At 46.9% G+C, this 20,660-nt stretch overlaps 1 protein-coding gene across 2 annotated transcripts in view; it reads right to left on the reverse strand.

Annotated features, from left to right (window-relative positions):
* The window catches only part of tmcc3 (transmembrane and coiled-coil domain family 3), a 53,970-nt gene that overhangs the window by 9,422 nt on the left and 23,888 nt on the right, over positions 1-20,660 (reverse strand). The gene's annotated exons all lie outside the window — the stretch shown is intronic.

A 20,660-nucleotide genomic window follows, 5' to 3' on the forward strand; every position in this document is an offset into this window, starting at 1 on the left:
TTTCATTATAAGCAGTGCCAGCAAGTGCATTCACAAGTGCACACTGGGACATTTAGTTCTGGAGATTCAAACAATGTTTCCATTTTAGATATCTAAAAAAAATAATAAGAATCATAATAAGATGAGTGAAGCTGACATAGCTCAGGAGGTAAGAGCAGTCGTCTGGCAGTCGGAGGGTTGCCGGTTCGATCCCCCGCCCTGGGCGTGTCAAAGTGTCCCTGAGCAAGACACCTAACTCCTAATTGCTCCCAATGAGCTGATTGGTACCTTGCATGGCAGCCTTTCACCGTTGATGTATGAGTGAGTGAGTGAGTGTGTGTGTGAATGGGTGAATGAGAGGCATCAATTGTAAAGCGCTTTGGATAAAAGCGCTATATAAATGCAGTCCATTTACCATTTACCAAGTCAGTAGGTAATACAGTTTTGTATCAAGAAAACTAAACAAAAGAGATGGGATCTGACCCCATGACCTGCCGAAATGTAAAGCATGACTAGAACGAGTTTGAGCTCAAACCCACTGCTTCGTGCAATTTCACAGTCACCAGCGCCGCAGTGAACCCCCAGTGGAGAGATGCGTGCCATGGGCCTAATGTCGAACCCTGACCCAAGCCATGGAGGAAGCCCAGCAGTGCTAGATAAGACGGATAAGATAAGATATACTTTTATTGAACCCCGTGGGGTAATTTGTCCTCTGCACTTGACCCATCCTAGTTACTTAGGAGCAGTGGGCAGCCACAGTGCAGCGCCCGGGGACCAACTCCAGTTCTGAGGCCAGTGTCTTGGTCAAGGGCACCCGCAGGAGCGCACCTAACATGCTACTCATGGCCGACTGTGTAGAATCGCTTATGGGGGGGGAAGAGAGTGCACACTAGCCTGCATAAAATACACACAGCTGTGTGTCCCTGTACACCAGTACATGCATTTGGTGCATGTAATGGATTCCTACTGTTTAACATTCAAAAGAAAAATAGAACTCCTGTGACTGAATACCAGCGAACTGCGGAGAGGGAAAAAAAACTGTTTAACTGGGTCAAAATGCAGAGAGGTTTTACATAAAAACATTACCCGCATCCTTCAAAGCCACTTGTTTAAAATAATCCGAAGGGCCGTGTTCTCACAAGAGAAAATTATGTTCCACTCTCCAAAGGTTTGAGTCACATAAAATAACCGCGCAGGGCTTGAGGGCAACCCAGGTTTTTTAGTATGCAGGCGGAGAAATCACAGACCACTTCAGCAAAATGTTTGTCACCGTGCCGTCAAGTCAGCATCAGGAAGGAAATTGGCCAAGAGTTCCCCCGTCGTTTTGCTCCAGAGTAATTGACCCGAACGAGATGTCTCCATTCCAAACTGAGTATGTTCCTGGCAGAAATAAGTGGCCATCTTTCATGTGATGGAATAAATATTTATAAGATTTAAATATTTATAAGGTGAACAAAGCCAAACATTTTCAAGGTCAATGTTGTCTAATGTTTGTCTTCTGCTTACTTGATAATGGGAGCATGGACAGGGACATGTTCAAGCAATCCAAATGCATTCTTTTTAAAAATGCTCACTCCCTGACGTGTTGTCTCCTTCAATACCCCAATTAAAACACTGTTCTTCACTTTGGAATGTACACGTGTAGGTGTTACGGTCCCTTGCCTTACAGAGTCTCTTCATGCCTGTCTTAATCCTGCAGGTGGAGCTGGCTGACTTGATTACCTGATGATGCACACCTGTGTCCACCTGACAGCTTGAAGTGGATAAAGCCCAAAGACACTTCAGTGGGAGACAGCTTTTAGAGATTCCTTTTGACTCAGACTCCTTTTGCTTTCTTGTGTTTTTTTTTTGTTTGTTTGTTTTTTTACAATTTGCAGCTACCATCTTTTGTTTTCCGTTCACGTTTTGTATTGATGTTTTTCTCTGTTGTAGGTTGCAAACCCAATACGTCGCCCTTCATTTGGCGCCTCAGAACACATTTTGCCGTTCTTGTACAGGAGCCGAGGACAATGGCCACTGGCAGGAAGGGGTGGTCCAAGAAACAAAAGAGAGAAGGGAAAAAAAAAAACACGGTAAGTAGCCTCCCAGCCCTGCTATAAAGTTCAAACAGGAACCTGCGATCAACAGATCCTGGCACGGGGCTCTGTATAATGCTGTATCAAAATAGCATCTGCTCGGTGCTTCTTCAGCAGCACGGCCGTTAAGCACAACCGCCAAGTGAGCCGTTTTACGGATCGCCGGCTCAACAAATATTAGCGTCTTTCAAATCGCATTCCGTCAATGTCGTCAACTTTTCCGAGATGTCGCAGTTAGACGGAAAAACAAAACTGTCACAGCGGTGATGTGAGGATGTAGGTCTAACGTGCGAGCGAGTGACTCCAGCATAGCCTACATTGCCTCCGGACGCAAATCACGAATCAGACTGAAGAGAACTTGCCGGATTAAACTGTCAATAACCAAACTTTGTACTTAATCTGTTTTTGGGGTTTTGGGGGGCAACCCGTGGGCATGTTGTCCAAAGTTTATTAGGAGACATTTTACTTTGTTCTAGGCAAACTGGTTCATATTTTTACCAATTCCTGTAGACACATCCAATTTGATCTACTTTGTACAGATGAAATGTCCAAAATTTTATTAGGTTAAACAGATTCCGACTCGTTTTAAAAGCTACAAAACATTTTTTCCCCAGATAAAAACACTATTATGTTTTTAGAAGTGAATGGTACAGTTAACAGATATGCAGCTCCACTATCCCTGCTGATTCCAGCTAATACTGACTGGGATTCTAAGCCGTTACTCAAAGATGATTTAAACTGTGCTTTTGACATTTCTAGCTGGGCTGTGGCTGGTCGGAGCTGGTCTCTATCTGGACAAAGCTGGTCAAAGCTGCTTAAGCTAGCTGGTAGAGTAAGCTGGTGGTCAAACTGGAGGACTAGCTGACTATATAATCCGGCCTGCTGGTGAACAGCTGAACGACCAGCTAAAAATGTGGAAAACACGTCTTAGACCAGCTTGACCAGCTTAGGCAGGTTTAAGTTGGAAATTTCAGCATGGATATGTTTATTATTTTTTCCAATTATTAATATTTTACAGCACAGAAAGAGTTTAAATAATACCAAGAGACAGGAAGCTACGGGAACCTAGAGCAATGTTTGTGACATAAACAGAAGGAGGCCTGAAAGCCCTTTGAAATGGGAAAGGCCTTTGAAAGGGGCACCAGCATCTGCAAGATCTGAGTCTTTCACACCTGTAAGCAATACAGACATCCCTTAGTTCTGCTCCCAAGCTAAACAATGTTGACAAAATAAATATATACACAGATTGCAAAAGTCTAGGCTGAAATGCAAGTAATTATGAATCTAACGAACCAGGAGCAAGTTGTTAAAGCACACAACTTATTTATAGAACTATTATTTATAGAGAGGCTGTCACCGTCGCCCTCAGAAGCAGCACATCTGGAATCATTACAGAATGTGTAGCCTGCTGACTCTGGGCTCTTTTCCCCTGGTAAGTCAGTGCTTCGGGGAGCTTTAACATAGTTTCAGCATCAGCAAAAAAAATAATAAAACGATACGAGGGAGAAATGGTGCCAGATTCAACCCTGACAAAAAAGATCAGTCTGAAATATCTGACGCCATTATCCAGTCCACCTTCTCCTGTGGGAGCGAAACTCGGGCCCTCAATTACACACCAAAAATAAATCACGGGATAAAAATATAATTACGGAAAATTCGCCTGGAAGTGTGTTAAGCTGTGTGTACGCAGGAGGGCCCCTCATTGGTGGGCACGAGGCTGAAACGGGCCACTTCCCACTCCCACTCCCGTTGCCGGCGGAGACAAGAGCACTTAAATTCTGGGTTTATTTAAATAAAGCTGACCCGGCCCCCCGCGCCGCTAGTGCTACTAGCAGAGCGCACTGAACAGCAGCCAGAGATAGAGCCCCCTGGGAAAACTGGCAATCAAATACCAATTTGTGTGCACCAAGTCTAAAAGAAAGACATCGATTACAGTTCTTAAAAATTGACCAGATGAACAAAAACATTTTCCATTGCCAAAAAAATTTAAAACAAACACTAAACTGGAAATGCACTAGGCTCTAGGCAGAGACTACTCCCTGGCAAAATATCTCCGTCAGACTTAAAGTGCTTTTGCAACACAAGTTCACTTGTCATGCAAATGAAGGGATATTTGAATTTGAAAGACGCGGGGAGGGAGAGAGAAATCTGTAGGTCGTAAAATGTGTGTGTAAGAACAGGGATCAGAGACTGAAGGTACAGAACCAATGAGACAGAAGAACAGGCGCAAAGCTGTGAACTGAGCGGGCGGCTCTATCTGGGTCACACGCTCACAGCGACAGCAAGCGGAGACCGCTCGCAATGGGTCCATTAACAACGCTCACAGTTTTAAACCTCACGCAGGCCCGTTCACATATTTGTGAGCACAGGCACTGTAGCCGGAGCTACAGAAGTCAGGCACTTCACCCTGGGGCTCAAATACAGAAGGCGAGCCGTCGCCAGTGGGGTGAAAGGTGGTAATGATTCTAGGGGCCCACATTCTAGGGGCCTACAAACCTTTGATGTCTGTATCTGGTTTGTCCACTGTCTTGAGTACCATTGTAACTGTGTGTTTTATGTCAGGCGCCCCCTTGCAAAAGAGATTTCGATCTCAATGGGGTTTTTTTCCCCTGCTTAAACAAAGGTTAAATTAAAAAAATAAAATAAAACAGCCAAAAAAAAAATTATTAGTCTTCTTAAAAAAGGGTCCCCGGGGGGCCCAGAGCAATATCTTTTCAGGGGGCTCAGAATTCCCAGAATTCCTGGCTGGGGCCCCTGTGCCGAAGCCACAGGTCCTTCAGCGAAACAGTTCAGGTTTTGGTATGAGCTGTGGATAGAGGTCCACAGCAGGAGGAGAGGGAGGACGTCAGCAACAGCAGGAGGAGAGGGAGGACGTCAGCGACAGCAGCGCACGGCAGTGTTTGCAGTGTTTTCACACAACACCAGAGGCGGAGACGCGTAATCAGCGAGCCTTCTCGGTTTCTCTCCACCGCGGACGAGAGCGTGCGGTTAACACGATCACTCGGTTGCTTTCCCAACATCATCATCATCATCATCATCCTCATCCTCTTCCTGCCAAGCCTCTGTCACTGACCGCCCCCCACGGGGGAACGAGTTTAAGTCACTTCAGATGTTTTTTGGTCCTGCCGGGCTACAGAGCAGCCTTCGCTGTCTGCGAGAGATTAGCCGCGGACGGGAGAGAATCCTCTCGCCTCAAACTCCCACGCGCAGGACAGAGATAGAGGGAGGGAGAGGAGGAGGAGGAGGAGGAGGAGGAGTGAGCGATAGAGGAGGGAGAGAAAGAGAGAAAAACATGCCACGACAGCACTGCAGCAGTCCCCCGCAAACACAGGCCAGCATGTGGAACTGTGACTTCAGGAGACAAACCATGAATGACAAGATAACTGCTAGCTGTTCATTTTTTATTTATTTTTTTACCTCAGAAAAAAAAAACCCAGCGGCGCCGTCAAAGTGCTGTGCGCAGGCAGAGACGGGCACTTTCAAGTCCATTATTCAGAAGTGTGATGAAGCAGAACCGTCATCCTGGCAGGGATTTTAGCCGGAGTTTGTGCCCGTGTGTGAATTTGCGAGTGTGTGATTGAATGTCGCGGGGGGGGGGGCGTTGTCGACTGCGGTGGGGGCTCCCGGCAGAATGCCACGCATGCCGGTTACCGCTGCCATGGTGACAGAGGTTCCTCTCTGTGTCTATAGAGGGGGGTTCCTCTCTGTGTGTCTATTCGACCCCCCCCCCTCCTCCTTCCATGCCAACCCCCCCCCTCTTGGGGCAGAGCGCAGACGGGGAGTCCACCGAGGCCGGCCAGATTACCCGCTGTGCTGGGGACCCAGACAGACACGGGCTTGCTTCTGCGTGCCTGTCTCAACATCGCCCACTGCCACGCTGAATGAACCAACGGGCGCTCCCCCCCCGATTCCCTCTCTCCGCGCCACAGTGGAAAGGTGTCCACGCCAGCCTTCATGACATCAAAACAAGGTCAATTCCCTCCGTGTTTTGGCTGATTTCACATAACTGTGGCGCATTGGGCCACAAAGAATGTCTGTAAACAGACACAGTTGAGTCTTGGAGGTCTAAGCATAAAACCCACGAGGGCATGAGGGTATTTCTATTTTCATCAGTTTCAGTGATGGTCTGTCCATCCATTAGTTCAAGAACAAAAACCCATACGCATTATTTGTTCTATAGAATGAAACAAGACCAGGTCAAAACCTAGTATGTGGCTGGACCTAAACACACTTCATCCGGCCGACCAATGGTCTAACTTCATCACTCACCTCAGTCACCCAGTCGCAGACATTCGCGTTTGTAGGGCTGGCCAAAAAAAGCACGGACGTCGGTCCATGGCAACAAAAAACCTATAAGCATTATCCGTCCTATACAATCAATTAAAAGCGCGGACCCGTACGCTTATTCAGTTTCCCGCAGCAGACCCTACGGCTCTATTAGAGGCCTGGTGCAGCTCAGCAGACGACGCTTCACACGCTGCCCGCGCACGCAGCCGGGCGTTTTAGGGACACCGCTGACGTTCAGCACAGCGGCGACTTTGCTCAGCGGTGCGCTGGAGAAAAAAAAAAAAAAACAGCACGAGTGACGCGAGGGAATCTGTCGCTCCGAGGGACCTCCGTCCTACCTCCTCCTCCTCCTCCTCTTCCTCCCAGAACCACGAACCGAAAGACAGGGGAGTCTGACTGACGGGGATGATGACACCGCGAGACACAGCAGGGAATGAGTTTGTGTGTGTGTGCGTGTGTGTGTGTGTATGTGTATGTGTGTGTGTGTGTGTGTATGCGTGCGTGCATGCGTGTGTGTGCGCGTGTATGTTTGGATGGGGGTGAGGGCAGACTTCAGTCAAGGTAGTACCTTGTAACGTTCCCTTTTGCCATTGCAACAGCCAAAGACATTTTAACTAACTGCTCAGAACAGAGATGCCCAAAATGGGGGGTTACTTTCATCAGCCACTTCAGCGCAAATCTGTCACAGCAGGACAAAAACATCTTGAGGGCAAAACACATTTTCATTCCCAGCCCTAATTTGGCACACCTGATTACATTAATTAGCTTCTCAGCATCTCAGGCTGTTGAGTGAGGCGTGCTTTTGTCAGGGCTGGAGTGAAAACCGCCAGGACGACGGATCTCCAGGAACGAGGTTGGGGACCCACTGCGGTGAGCATTCATGTCAAAGGGCTGTGCAAGGCGCTAGAACAATAACGTTTACAAGAGCAGCTTAAACTGCAAAATGATAAAAAAATAAAAATGAGTTTGTGCTGTAAAACAGCCCTGGCCCGGGCTGGCCAAGTCTGTGGTGTGAAGCCACATCAGAACACACCCCACGAATGGCTCAGACCCATCTTGCGCACCGTGGGCATCATCACATGACATGACATGGATTTCACCGGCACTGTCCCCGACTTCCTGCGTTTATGGGAGCAGTCTAGCTTGGCCACGCCCCGCCAACAGAGTCTGTGTTTCAGTGGCCCACTATCAGCACGGCCTCGTAGCCAATCGTGACCCACTGACACCGAGACCATCTCTGTCCTGACAGCACCCACGCGTGCTGGCCGGAAAAGGCTAATCCTCAAAGCCTTTCTCTGCTGATTTATCGAGCCACTCTAAATGCTAATTTGCCAAACTTAGATGGCTTCCATAAACACGGTCCGCCACGCGCATTCAGGACCATTGCTGCACAGGCCCATATATTTCGATGATAAAGCGGAACAAGAGGTCAAATTAATTGTGACCGCCGCCCCCCCCCCCCTTTTGGTGCCGCGTGTACACGCATACAGGGCAATATCATACCACAGAGTCACGGCAGATTAGCTCCCAGCTTATCGCTGAAGCTCTCAGTTTGATGTGACCCAGGCCACGTAATTTGGAGAACGTTAACCAGCCGTGAGTCTCGTTCCCCCGGGGTTTTTTTGTTTCCCTCCGTCTCCTGCGCCCGCTGGGACGTCCCGTACACTGCGGCGCACAAGATCGCTCACAACGTCTCCATTTATGGTCCTGTGCCCCGCCGATCCTGGGTGGGGGAACATAATTCAACGCCATTTCTCCTTCGTAGAATGCGCAATGTCGTTCCTTTTCAAAACAGTTAAAAGGTTGGGGCGGGGGAGGGGGGCGGGGGGGAGAGAGAATTGCGTAACGTGAGAATAGGGAGGGTGTCCGAGTTAAGGGGAGGGGTGGGGGGCGTGCCAAGATGCCATGCAGAACCAGCTGCTTCAAACATGAACGCAGAGGAAATGCGAAGAGGAAAGATTTCCAAAACAGGCCCTGGAATTAAAGCTTTTTTGAGTAAGAGCGAGATTGGTCCATTGGGAGCCCAAACATGGTGTGAGAGGAGGCCTTTTAAATGCCTACCCCCATCCCGTCTATCGAATTCTGTGAAGACTCATAAAATCAAGACAGAGGGTAACTGTTGAGCAGAGCAGTTTTTGCACTTCTCACTGCTCACCTGAACCTAGTATTTACGGAGTTCCAAATATAAGCGTGCTAGTAAGAGAAGCTCAACGAGGATGGGGAGGAAAATCAGCCGAATGTTGAAATCGCTTCAACTGAACAGAAGTTAGGAAAGACAACAACAACAAACCTACCATTTGTGTTGACAGGGATTACTTTGCTAAGATGATTTAGAGAAAAGACAAATCCAGCCAAATGGGATACCATTTATGTTTGGCTCTCTCTCGCTCTCTCTCTCTCCCTCTCTGACAGACTCACACACAAACACTCACTCAACATGCATGCACACTCATTCACCCTCTCTGTCTCTTTCTCTCTCGTTTATGAAGAAGAAGAAGAAAAAAAAAAAAAACTCACAGTGTTTGGAAGCAGGTCAAACTGCAGGTGAGGCAGAAGCAGGCCAGACTGCTAAGCTGTTTGTCCTGAAGTAAGCCAAGTGAACGTGATGGAACTAGCAATTAAGCACAGTTTTGTAACTGTACCAGCGATGCTTCTTGCCCAGACTTGAAATACAGACCCAGTATATTACTGACATGACTCACAGGCTGCAGTGATTCTAGTGCAGGAATTCATTATGAAAATGTTTTGCAGTTCTGTTTTTTTACGTTAAGTAAGTACAAAACTCTTCTGGCTGAATTTAACTTTGGCATTCAGATGTAAGGCCCATGCACTAATTGCACCTTCTGTCTCTATAATCACACTGACACCAAATATTGCATTTAAGAAAAAATATTTGAATAAAAATGAAAGTCTCCACCAATAATTTGGCACCATAATCAAAGATGGCATGAAAGCTAACACAGAATTCTGTGCCACAGACATGCAAAGAAAAAAAATCCAACCCCTAAAGATCTAGCATTATGGTGTCCTGCACAGAGCCTGTGTCTTTCATATTTTACCAAAGGGTAGAGACAGGGCATGTCTCTCCCTTGTTTTACTCCTTGTGTATATGCATTGACAATATACTGAGAAGATCCATGAACCTCTGTACTAATCTGGGCAGGGAACGAACCCCAAATAGAGATCTCGCGTCACACCTCCTAAAAACTTCAGAGGCAGCTTTGTGTATTCCATAGGATACGGCATAGAGCCCATGGGGTACAAACCAACTGTCACACTGCAGCATTTTTTCTTAAAAAAAAAAAAAAAAAAAAGCAGCCCGCAAACAGGTTTAGTCTGGTGAGAGATAGGCCAGGATATGCTTTTACTTGTGATCTTCTCAACTTCACATCCTTGCAATGACCGCGAGACAGCTGTCTGGTCGAACCTTGCGCGTTTCGGCGATTCGCACACGGGTCATCGTTTAGGTCACGGCCTGAGGTTACAGCATCTTTCTCCCTCGCCGTAGCCTGACTCACTATGTGCACACACATTCCAAATATGTCCAGAAAATGTATTCTCCTTATGGAATCCATAAGGATTTTTTTTTCCCCTTTTGCTTTTTCCATCGTGCCACATCAGCAACATAAAGGTTGCCTGGACGTGATGATAAACCTCATGCTCAAAATGAGTAATATTATCGTAGTTCCATTCGAAGAGCCCATTCGAATTTAGCCATGATTCAACTGCTTGAAAAGGGGGCCTATGCCTTCATAGTCTGTTACAGGCGTTGAGCTCATACACACAGTGTTCTCCAGGAGACCGGATATCATGTTTACCCCAGTGACACGCACCAAAACGCATCAACCGCGTTATGCAACAGAATGCACACGGTCGACCAAACCGTTCCCATGTCAACAGGAGACAAAGGTCTTCTGTCGATCAGGTTAGCCGCCGCCCCTGTTCGGTTTCCTAATGCTTTCCAGGTGACATAATTTTCAGTTACTCTGAATAACTGAAATATATGTGCACATTACTCCTCTCTTAAGCAAGAAAAGCGGAATCAATGTCTTATTAGAACTGAGAAGCACACTTCAACCAAGGACATTTTCACTATAAAATAGCCAGTGCTGGTAGAATTTCACGATGCTGAGCACAAGCAAGACTGCCTGACCATTTGGGTGGGTGGGGGGGTGGGGGGCAGGGGGAGACCGCTCAAACACAGAAATTATTCTGTATTCAAAACGCAGTATTTTTCCGTTAAATAAATCTTTGCAGCAGTAAACAACTGCGGTAAAAGCATTAAGGCACAAGAGCCAGTATGAGCAGACGTGAGAGCGAGTCTGAGCAGCCACTGAAATATCCAGGCTGGATTCACGCTAGGAGGAAAGTAGATTGCTTTCTTTTGTGTACAAGACAGACCGTGCGGGGCCGTCCTGTCAGCTTGTTCTAATATCTTGGCCAAATGGGCCATGCTCCCAGTACTTCCTTCAGATTAAAAATAGTTCCTTCCAAGCCCCATCCACTTCCTCCTCAAACAAACCTCGAGCGTAAGACCTGTGTTCATTCACCACCACAGCACCATTCATTGAGCACAGCTGTAGTGCTTTTCAAGGTTTTTAACAATGCTGCAGTACACGACAAAAACAACAGAGTGCATATAAACATAGAGAAGCTAAACTACACTTCAAAAACATTGACAAAAAGGGAGGGAGGGAGGGAGGACAAGAACAAGAAAGAATTGATCTTTCAACTAGTACGTCTGGAGAGCCACACAGAGAATACCACAGCACTTTAGGGCAACTAGCTCCTCACAAGGAGATCCGCAGAATAGGAAGCTACCTGAACCTGGCACTGCTCTCTTATCTCTTTACACTACCTGTCAGGCCACGAATAATTTAACCCTGAGCAAGTAAAAACAACACCGGAGCCAAGCGAACGGGGGCAAAGGGTCAGATGACCGCCTCAATAATTACACAGGGGAGCACTGCCCCCCCCCACCCCTTTAAAAAAAAAAAACCATAAGGGAATTTTTTTTGCAAATTATGTTTCCTGCTGAAAAGATGACAACAAAAGGACAAAAGGTGGCCACAAGAAAACAAAAGTGAACAAAAAAAATGTACACCTTGTTTGGCAAGGTGCAGACCAAGGTATGTGAACGTAAAACTAAGAAAAGAAAGGCAGCACACACTTTTTTTCCCTCCAATTCAGTTTTTAATAGCTGACTTTTTGACAGCAAGCTGCAATCATCGAGAAAGCAAGGGGGCCTGTGAGCACGCAGTCCTATCCTCAGACCAGGAGATAAATATGTCCTGTCGAATATTTGGGGGATTTGGACAGCAATCTTCAGGACAAAAGCCCTCAACTATTTAGGCTGCAATGTATGATGGGACTTGGTGTCGCCCTGTCCTCAGTTGGACACCCTGTTGGGCAATCCATCAATGACCAGCACCCCTCCCGCCTCCACCCACCCCCCCTCCAAGCGCAAGATAATCACACCAGGAACCATTACAGCTCGTCCCTCTCTACATTTACAACCCCATTATCAGTCAGGTTCCATCGACTAAAGATCCTCATCAAGCAACTGTGCCAGACCCACCGTGCCGCTCAGCGGCCTGGGACGTGGGACGTGGGACGTGTTAGAGTTTCGCGGAGAGAGAGCACAAACAGATCGATACTCCGCGCGTCTGTCGATGCAGCTATTCATTTGCGCCGCGGCCTCATTCCGGTTTTCATTTAGTTATCGGCTTCCCGAAGGACGGGCATTAGGAACACTGAATGCCGAACGGGAATCGATCCACAACAGACGTAATGTTCAGACCTGCCACGATGTGTGGTACGTAACAACACCGAAAGCTCTTTTAAAGGCTGAGGATTGTACTAGGATTATGTAGGTCATTATGTGGGAAGCTGTTTTATGCAACTTCAGTATCCATGTGCCCATAAGGTTTATATAGCCTGGAGCGATCTGCCATCTCTGGCGCAACTCGCCCTAAATCCACACAGGCCTTTAGGCCGTTCCAGCAAAAGGAAGGGCCTTCGCATCCAGCGATTAACGTGAGGAATATCATTACATTTGAGCATAACAGGATGAGAACTACAGGCGGGGTCAGGGTTATTTAATATAACGTGGAAATCAAGCAGATCTGTACCATTTTCAGGTAATAATAAGTGCGTAACGTACCGCGTTTCATAAAAGTGAACAGTAATGTTGTTCTAAGCAGAGTATCCACAGAACAAAAGAAAAGAAAAAATTGTTCTGCCATCAAAGCCCTCACCTGTTTTCTGTTCTCCCAGTTTCTTTCTCTCTTTATCACCCTGGAGACACGAGAATCAAAGACCGGTTTTTCGGTGCCATGTTAGCGACATGAAATTAGCACAATTAAGATCGTCACGGTTCATTAAAGCCCTTTCTATTTTCGTTTCTACCTGCCAGGTGACAAAAGAAGGTCCTCGGCGGGGGAGGGGGGGGGGGGTCGGAGGACGGGGGTGCACAGCTTGTTTTGCTCTCCCATTATGCAACATTAAAAGCAACAAGGTCCACGCAGGCAGAATGCACTACACAAATAGACAGCAGCAACTGCCCGCCGACCGTGAAATGTGTCAGTAACCACGGCGCCTGGCAAATTGACCGAGGCGCGCACGTACGCACCACCCCTGTGTCTCCGCGACAACACAGAGCCAGTCTTATAAATGCTCGTTTCAAGTGAGGGACAGCGAAGGGGAAAGGGCCAGGTGGTGGGGTGGCCCGGGTTATTCCAGGGGTATTTCTCCAGATCAAAGTGGTAAAGGGGCAGAACCGGAGTACAGTGTGTTTTCATTGCATTACATTACAGGCATTTAGCAGACGCTCTTATCCAGAGCGACTAACGCAACATTTTACATAGCATTTTACATTGCATCCATTTATACAGCTGGATATACTGTATACACCGAAGCAATGCAGGTGAGTTACCTTGCTCAAGGGTACAACGGCAGTGCCCTACCTGGGAATCGAACCTGGGACCTTCAGGTTACAAGACGGAGTGTAGCACAGTGGGTAAGGAACTGGGCTTGTAACCGAAAGGTCGTAGGTTCGATTCCCGGGTAAGGACACTGCCGTTGTACCCTTGAGCAAGGTACTTAACCTGCATTGCTTCAGTATATATCCAGCTGTGTAAATGGATACAATGTAAAATGCTATGTAAAAGTTGTGCAAGTCGCTCTGGATTAGAGCGTCTGCTAAATGCCTGTAACGTAATGTAATGTAACAAGACCAGCTCCTTACCCATTACGCTACACTGCCGCCCCTGTTTAATGAACAGCGGCGCACCATGAGGGCTGGCCCAAACGGCGCTGTCCCCTCGTTTAGGCACCGCGCCTGCCCAAAGGAAGCTACGCTAATTACGATTTATAATACACAGTTCACAGTTGGATAACAGAGTGTTTCCTCACCCCCCCCCCCCAAAACTCCGCTCTGCTTCACTTGGAATGCCCAAACTTGGCAGTGGGTTAGAAACCCATGCACTTTTACTGCGTCACACCACGCTCTCATCTTAAAATCAGCCGGGCACATCTATTTTGGGGGATACTCTAAATGCTCCATTTAAAAAAAGGAGAAGGCGAGTAATATGTGCACTACGGGTTCTTGAATTTGCCCTTATAAATACAAGTACACAGGGGACACGCTAAAATTACCGAGACCATGAGTCTGGTCCTCGGAAGCGCTATGCAAACCCGACCCGCTGCCAGCTTCGGGATGACTAATCTACGATGATCCGACGCGCTTTTCTAGCTCACTGCCAAGTAAGTGTGACACAGCTTTACTGCCTCAAAGCCCCAGCAGCGCGGAAGAGTTGCACATAAGCAAGTCTTCCAACTTGCATTTTAAACACTCCAGCTGAAGAATTTAGCAAGGGGCTTAAAAGCGTTTTTACGTTAGCCAAAACACCACAGCGCTCCTCAGCTGACAGCTACGTAGCATAACACTTGGGTACTGAGGCTCGTAACGCAAAGGTTGTGTGTTCGATTCCTAACTGTACAATATGGGACAGGGCTATTCTGAGACAGGTGTTGTCGTAGTACTCCTGAGCAGTAAAGTATCCACCTTTATACTTGAGCTATATGTACAAACATATATAATCGGCGTCGTTAGCACTGGGTAAGAGTGAGTCTGCTAAATGCTGTGGCGTAATGAGAAAAGCACAAGAGTTAAAAATAAAAGCAGACGTATTTTCTCACGTAGCCCAGACATTTGAGACTCATCGCTGTGACACTCAGGCCAGGACATCGGCACACGTCGTGGCTCTTTGCTGTAATGTTTTTAATGCTTAATTAGGCCGTGCTGTTAACTTCCACGCGGTGAAGTGCTGCTGCAGACCCGAGAGAAAAGCCAAGCCAGGCCCTCCAGTCATGTGGGTATTCTTCCAAAGTTACCATGGCAGCAGAATGCTGCAGTGTTGTACTTACGAAACCACGCTACCACATCTCCACACCGTCTAAACGTTTGCAGCTTACATAATTATTAGGGGAGAAAAACTGGTATATAACTTGCGTATATACGCACACAAATACGATTGTTTTACATTTTACACAGTGGGGTTTTTTTTTGACAAAAGCCTTAAATATTTTTTTCCAGGAACAAGTAGAGCACTGCATGCATGCCACAATGTCTGGTTTTAGAGCAGTTTTTTTGATGATGCAAACGTTAAGCAGACGTATGCCGTTAAAATGAGCGGGAGCTGCATAACTCCCAGCCCCTCAGCTTGCTTTCCCACATGCTGCCCCAAGCGTCCCAAAGCGGAAGTCCGCACATTTACTGTGACGTTGGGGAAGGAGGAAGCAGGATGTTTTGTTTACCACAATATGGTACACACGTCCTGTAAACAACCAGGACACATTTGCTTTACAGTGAAACAGATCACACAAGGTGGAGGGAAAGGCATTAAAAAATGTTTTAATTTGATAGCATTTGTGCAAGAATGCACAAGTTTGCGTGAGGCAGTATTTGAATGAGCTCATGAGCCAGTTCATTTAACTGTAAAATCTTCTGAAGACACCAAAACTCTAAAGAGGGGCAGAAGGCAGGCAGTACCCATTTTTTTAAGCATTTAAGCAGCTAATCACCACAAATTAAACATTTACTTCCCGCAAGCGGATTTATACAAATGTCCCATTATCACACTCAAAGGCAATTACAGTACGCACAATTTAACTGGTGCCAACTCAGAGACAATTACAAAACGAGTACAACAACAGCATTTGAAAAAAGAGTAAAATACCAATCAGAGTAAAAGTAGGTAAAAAGATGGTGGTGAGGAGTGTCACAGTCACACTTCATTTGCTCCCATTTATGTGTTTTTCTTGACTTGACTCAATGGGGGTTTCCACATTGACCTACAAAAATAGAACGTTCAGAAAGAAGCCGTATTAAGAGATGGACCGTTGGGTGGCAGGAGGGACAGTCGACCTCTTGTGCTGACGTCGCGGATCTGACGTTAAGTATAACCGCTGTAAATTCAGCAAATGACCGCTTTTTATTTATGACCCGACACGCAAAAGCCATCAGTGCCCTTGATCACGCGGCTAAAAAGGAGTGGCGTAGCACCGTACATGAAATGAACGGCAGATAACGGAAGCCGCCGGATAAGCAAACAACGTGAGGTTTCCTTTGTTCGAACGCATAGCTGTGTACTGTACGTGACCGCGGCAGCACAGTAATGTAGCCCTCGAGCCAACGGGAAGAAACACAGATCCCTACTCTAGCCTGGCCTCATCTGAGGGAGAGGGATGAGCGCACCCCCGCGTCACACAATGGGACCTTTGTGTCGTGCCCAGGAGACACTGGGTGGCGAAACACAGCCTTCCCGGCTCTTAAAATGCAACAAAGAGGCCGGGAGATTCATTAGGTTGCTGCATGAACATGTTTAGAGGCTGTTCAGGGGCCCTGTCCTTCTGCAGCCAAGTGCCCACACCGAGGCCAGCTGCCCTGTGCGCTCGAGCACCCACAGCTACTGGATGCAGGGCCCTGCCCCCGGAGGCCCTTCCTCACAAAGGTCACTTTGCAAAAGTCAGCTTGAGGAACTGGAAGTTGTAAAATGCAATCTGTTATGCGTCTAATTGTTGTGTGGAGCACTAAATAATATCTAATTCATACCCGGTAATTCCTGTAATACTAGGATGTCTAATTCCCATGTAAATAGTAGATAATATCCAGAGGGATAGCTGTTAGCTAATGTCAGCTAGCCAACTGATGCTATACCACTCTTGGCTAGCCGGAGATATATTTTCATTCATTTTTGGTTTTCTTTCACAGGGGAGCCATGTGACCAGGTATGCAGATGGTCTTGTGACAATCCTTTGAACAATATTTCTCATTCATAATCCGTTGGCTGAAGCGTATGACGCACAAAAGTGCAGCCTCTTTCGCATTGTGTGAACGAGCAGTCCGGATCACACATCCATTAGCATTGTAAACACACACTTATTTACTGTGGGACGCAATTTTGAAGAGATATGAATCCACGTGTTAATATAACCCATTCAGAGCAAATTGCCATTATGATACTGTATTGTATTTTCTATTGAATTAAGAGCCTCATTTTGAATCATTAAGTGTAATATAATTTAATTATTCTGTTACTGTTGATCTTCTGTTCATTCTATATTGTTCTGTACCCTGTACAATAGTGAAATCTATTTAAAATGTATTTTGTTTTGATTTTTTTGTATTATGAACAATAGATATATTCCATATAGGGAGCCTATTCCATTGAAACGAGACGGGAGCCAGTTAAATTGTCACAACGCACCACTGACTACGTTTTGTATTGTACGACTTGCAACCAAATAAAGACAAAACACCTGACTGTCTTGTCATCCTTCAAACATCCCACCCTCCAGAACGCAGAAAGCTATCTAACATCAACAGCAAGCCAGTTACGTTCACACCTCACTGTGTTCAGCAATAACCACCAACCACATAAAGGTGCTGGTATCACGCACCTCAGGGTGTGTGCGTTTGTGCAGAACGGTACCCATCAGCTCATCCCCGTCGCTCGCATAAATAATCCGGTGATGCGCGCGCGCGATGTCACGTGCTGGAGCTCATATCAACGACTGACAGCCGTTCTGATGTGCATCTCCACTCAGCCGACCTGCCTGGCAGGATAGGTGCTGGTCCTCGACACCAAGAGTGCAGGAAAAGCTGCACGTTCCATGCATTCCTACACACACACAAAGGTACGGCTAAAGGACAGGCAGAGGCCATCTGCAATAAAACTGATCCATACAGACAATATGAACACTCGCACAAAACACGCAGGCCTATGCAGGGACCATTAACGCTCACATTGCTCGTTGAACGCTCGCTTTACTGAATCCACGACACATCGTTGCTGTCTCGTTGTATTAAGCTTACTGGAGTATTATTGCAATTCTGTGGCAATGCCCTTTCTGCTCTCGTTAATCCTCCCCTTTCTACCCATTTCCATCCCTCATTAAGGGACACTTTGTCCCAAGATTGTTTTTTGTTTTGTTTTGGGTTTTTTTTGGCCCCATCCTCCACCCCTCCAGGCCCTGAACGAGTCTGGGGAGCATGGGAGATAAGGAATGTACCTGTCAGTGCAGAGAAACCAGAGAAGCATAATTTAAATAGTATCAGTTTACAGGCTTCCTATAAAGGCTCCCGGTAACTTACGTCCTCTCTGAGATGGTTAGCATCCTCTGCAGAACTCTAAAACTCTGAACTTGCAGTCCCGTCCCGAGCTCGCATTAAAACTCCCAGACAATTTCACTCCAAACCGAATCTGGTGATTTCTCCGGACACCTCCTCAACCACCTTCCTCATAGTCCTTAAATGTGTTGGAAATATAGAGACTCATAGAACATGCTGGGGGAAAAAAAACCCTTGAGAACCACAGCTGTTTAAAAGAGTTGGGCCTTATCCTAAAGTAACAGAGTATATTGACCGTTTCGGGATATGCAGTACTGCATTCATCCTGGATCTGCGAAACTTGCGTTAAAGTTAACTAAAAAAACATGCTGAAACCCGTCTGGCATGTGGAAGCCAACACCTGGAAACAAATCTGTCTCTAGGTTCAGAGAATCAAAGCCATGTCAGACAGCCTACATGGCAGTGACTGTGATGGAAAATGAAAGGTTTATATGTCAGCAATTTGTTCAGTTGGAAGTTCTAGTGGGTGCAAAGCTGTCTCATTATCTTCAATTTTCCTTACTGTTGTATTATACAGACTGAAGTGGCGTTTTGTGCTGCGTAGCCAGTCTACTCTAAGAGTGCCTTTTAAATCTTAATCCTCCAGCTTTCACATCACTTAAAGAACAATAAAAGGCTGCACTCCACCAGCTACTTCTATTGGACGCGTCTCAGTGACGAACCACACTAGCTTTTCACTTCCTTTCTTCACGCACTGTCTCAAAGCTAAAAGAAGGCAATCAAGACTGTGGGACATGTACGCAGATTAATATAGCCAGCGCCTGCGTGTCACTGGAGAGCTGTGATGGTTTCGCTTTTGGTAATCTTGTACCGAAACAAGGATCAACTGCGACTGCTGGAGCGTAACCCTCCACTCCAGGGATGCTGACACGTGCAGATTTAAAATGGCGGAGACCGAAAAAGCAGAGGTGGCTGAAAAGAGGAAATAAATAGTTTTTAGAATTTAACTTTCTCACGACTAACACTTTCCGTGTGACCTTTAGGCTGGTAAATGGGAACACCTGCAGCAAAAACGAGTACTATTCTGAAGTGTTCCTGCAAGACAAAAACCATGTTTTTCCCCCTTTTTTATTTTCTTTTAGCCTAACAAATGTAGCTTCTAGCGTCAATGTAGCTTCTAACAAGACCATGTCACCGCACGAAAAAATGCAACTCTTCTGACCACCAAACCACCCCCAAAATGGGATTATGGGTAAATCTCCAGGAAGCCGACGGCTTCCCCTGAGCAAAGAGAGCATTAATTGGTCGGTGGAGTCAGGTGTTCTCTGTGAACTGCCAGTTCCCCCCAGCTGTCGGTTGTGTAGGAAAGTCTGCGCATCGGTCGTCTCCTCCAGCTGGCCTACGCTGATCCTCGCAGACCCAGACAGAGCCTCCCGCGTTCCTGGCTCCGGTCACCGCCGGAGAGCCGCCTGACAGGTTCTCACCGCCGCCACGGCTTCTGGGAGTTCAACCCGCCGTCTACGAGCCTTCGCTGCAGTCCCCCTCCCCCCACTGCTCCCCCCCCCCCCAATCCCACCTCCGGCAGCTTGGCGCAACCCCACGCGCTCTCATCATGCAGCTCGGCGAGCAGATGAGGGAGCGCCGGTCCAGCCGCACAGACACATAAATCCACCCCCCAGGTCAGTGGGTTGCCCTATCTATTCCCCCCCCCCCCCCCCCCCCCAGATGTCTGCTGACAGCTCAAGGCCAGTGTCCCATGCTCCCCCAGCCTCAGAAAGTTTCAGGGGGGAAGGTTCAAGGAGTAAATCAAACCCACCCTAGGCAGCGTTCAAATAAAATTTTTAAAAAACCAGGGAGCAAACAGCACTGGGACCTGGGGAGCGAGAGAGAATCCTGCAGGTTGCCATGACAACGGCGGACCACGGAACGTCGGCCACAATGCCAGCCGCTAGGAATGTCCCCGACCTGTTGCTTCAGCGGTAAAAAATTGTGATTTGACCCTCGTCTTGCTCGCGATCTTGTTCTTTCTTCTCTCCTGGCCTCGCAGAAATAAAAAAAGAAAAAAAAAAAAAAACACATTCACAGTGGTTTGCGGGGACGTTTAAAAGCCTTTCTACATGGAGGGCACGGTTTTGCTAGACTGGCGAGATCTCTAGCGTTACCAACAAAATATCTCAGCGATACACTTAAAAGATCCTTTCAACCAGGCACTGGCTTGCACCCACATGTTTGTAAACTGACAGCAAAAAAGGTAAGTCTTGGAAAAAAAGTGTGAAATAACCATGCTCTTCAGGCAGCCCTTATAATTGTGCTTGACTGCTGTGCAATACCACCTCTTACTGTAGAATTACTACCTCTCACACTTCGGCATGGGACAACAAAACCTTTCTGAAATTACAAATAAGCTGGAGGGGTCTTTGAAAGCCATCATTACCTCGCCGCTGTAAAGGCAACCCAACAATCTTGGGTACGACTATTGAGATAAAAATAACGTTCCCATCTCTCCTGAAACCTCGAGCCCTATCAGCCTCTTTCTTTTCTTTGACCTTAGAAGCATGCATTTAGAGTGGGTGAAAGAGGGGCCAGGACAATGCAGAATAAAATGACTGGGATTTTGATTAAAAGCTGCGGGTTGAAGTAAATGCCAAGTTGCATCAAAGGTTGTCACAGTGCCTTCAAAGTTATAT

The sequence above is a fragment of the Anguilla rostrata genome, chromosome 7 (genome assembly GCF_018555375.3).
Source record: "Anguilla rostrata isolate EN2019 chromosome 7, ASM1855537v3, whole genome shotgun sequence".
NCBI classification, from domain to species: Eukaryota; Metazoa; Chordata; class Actinopteri; order Anguilliformes; family Anguillidae; genus Anguilla; species Anguilla rostrata.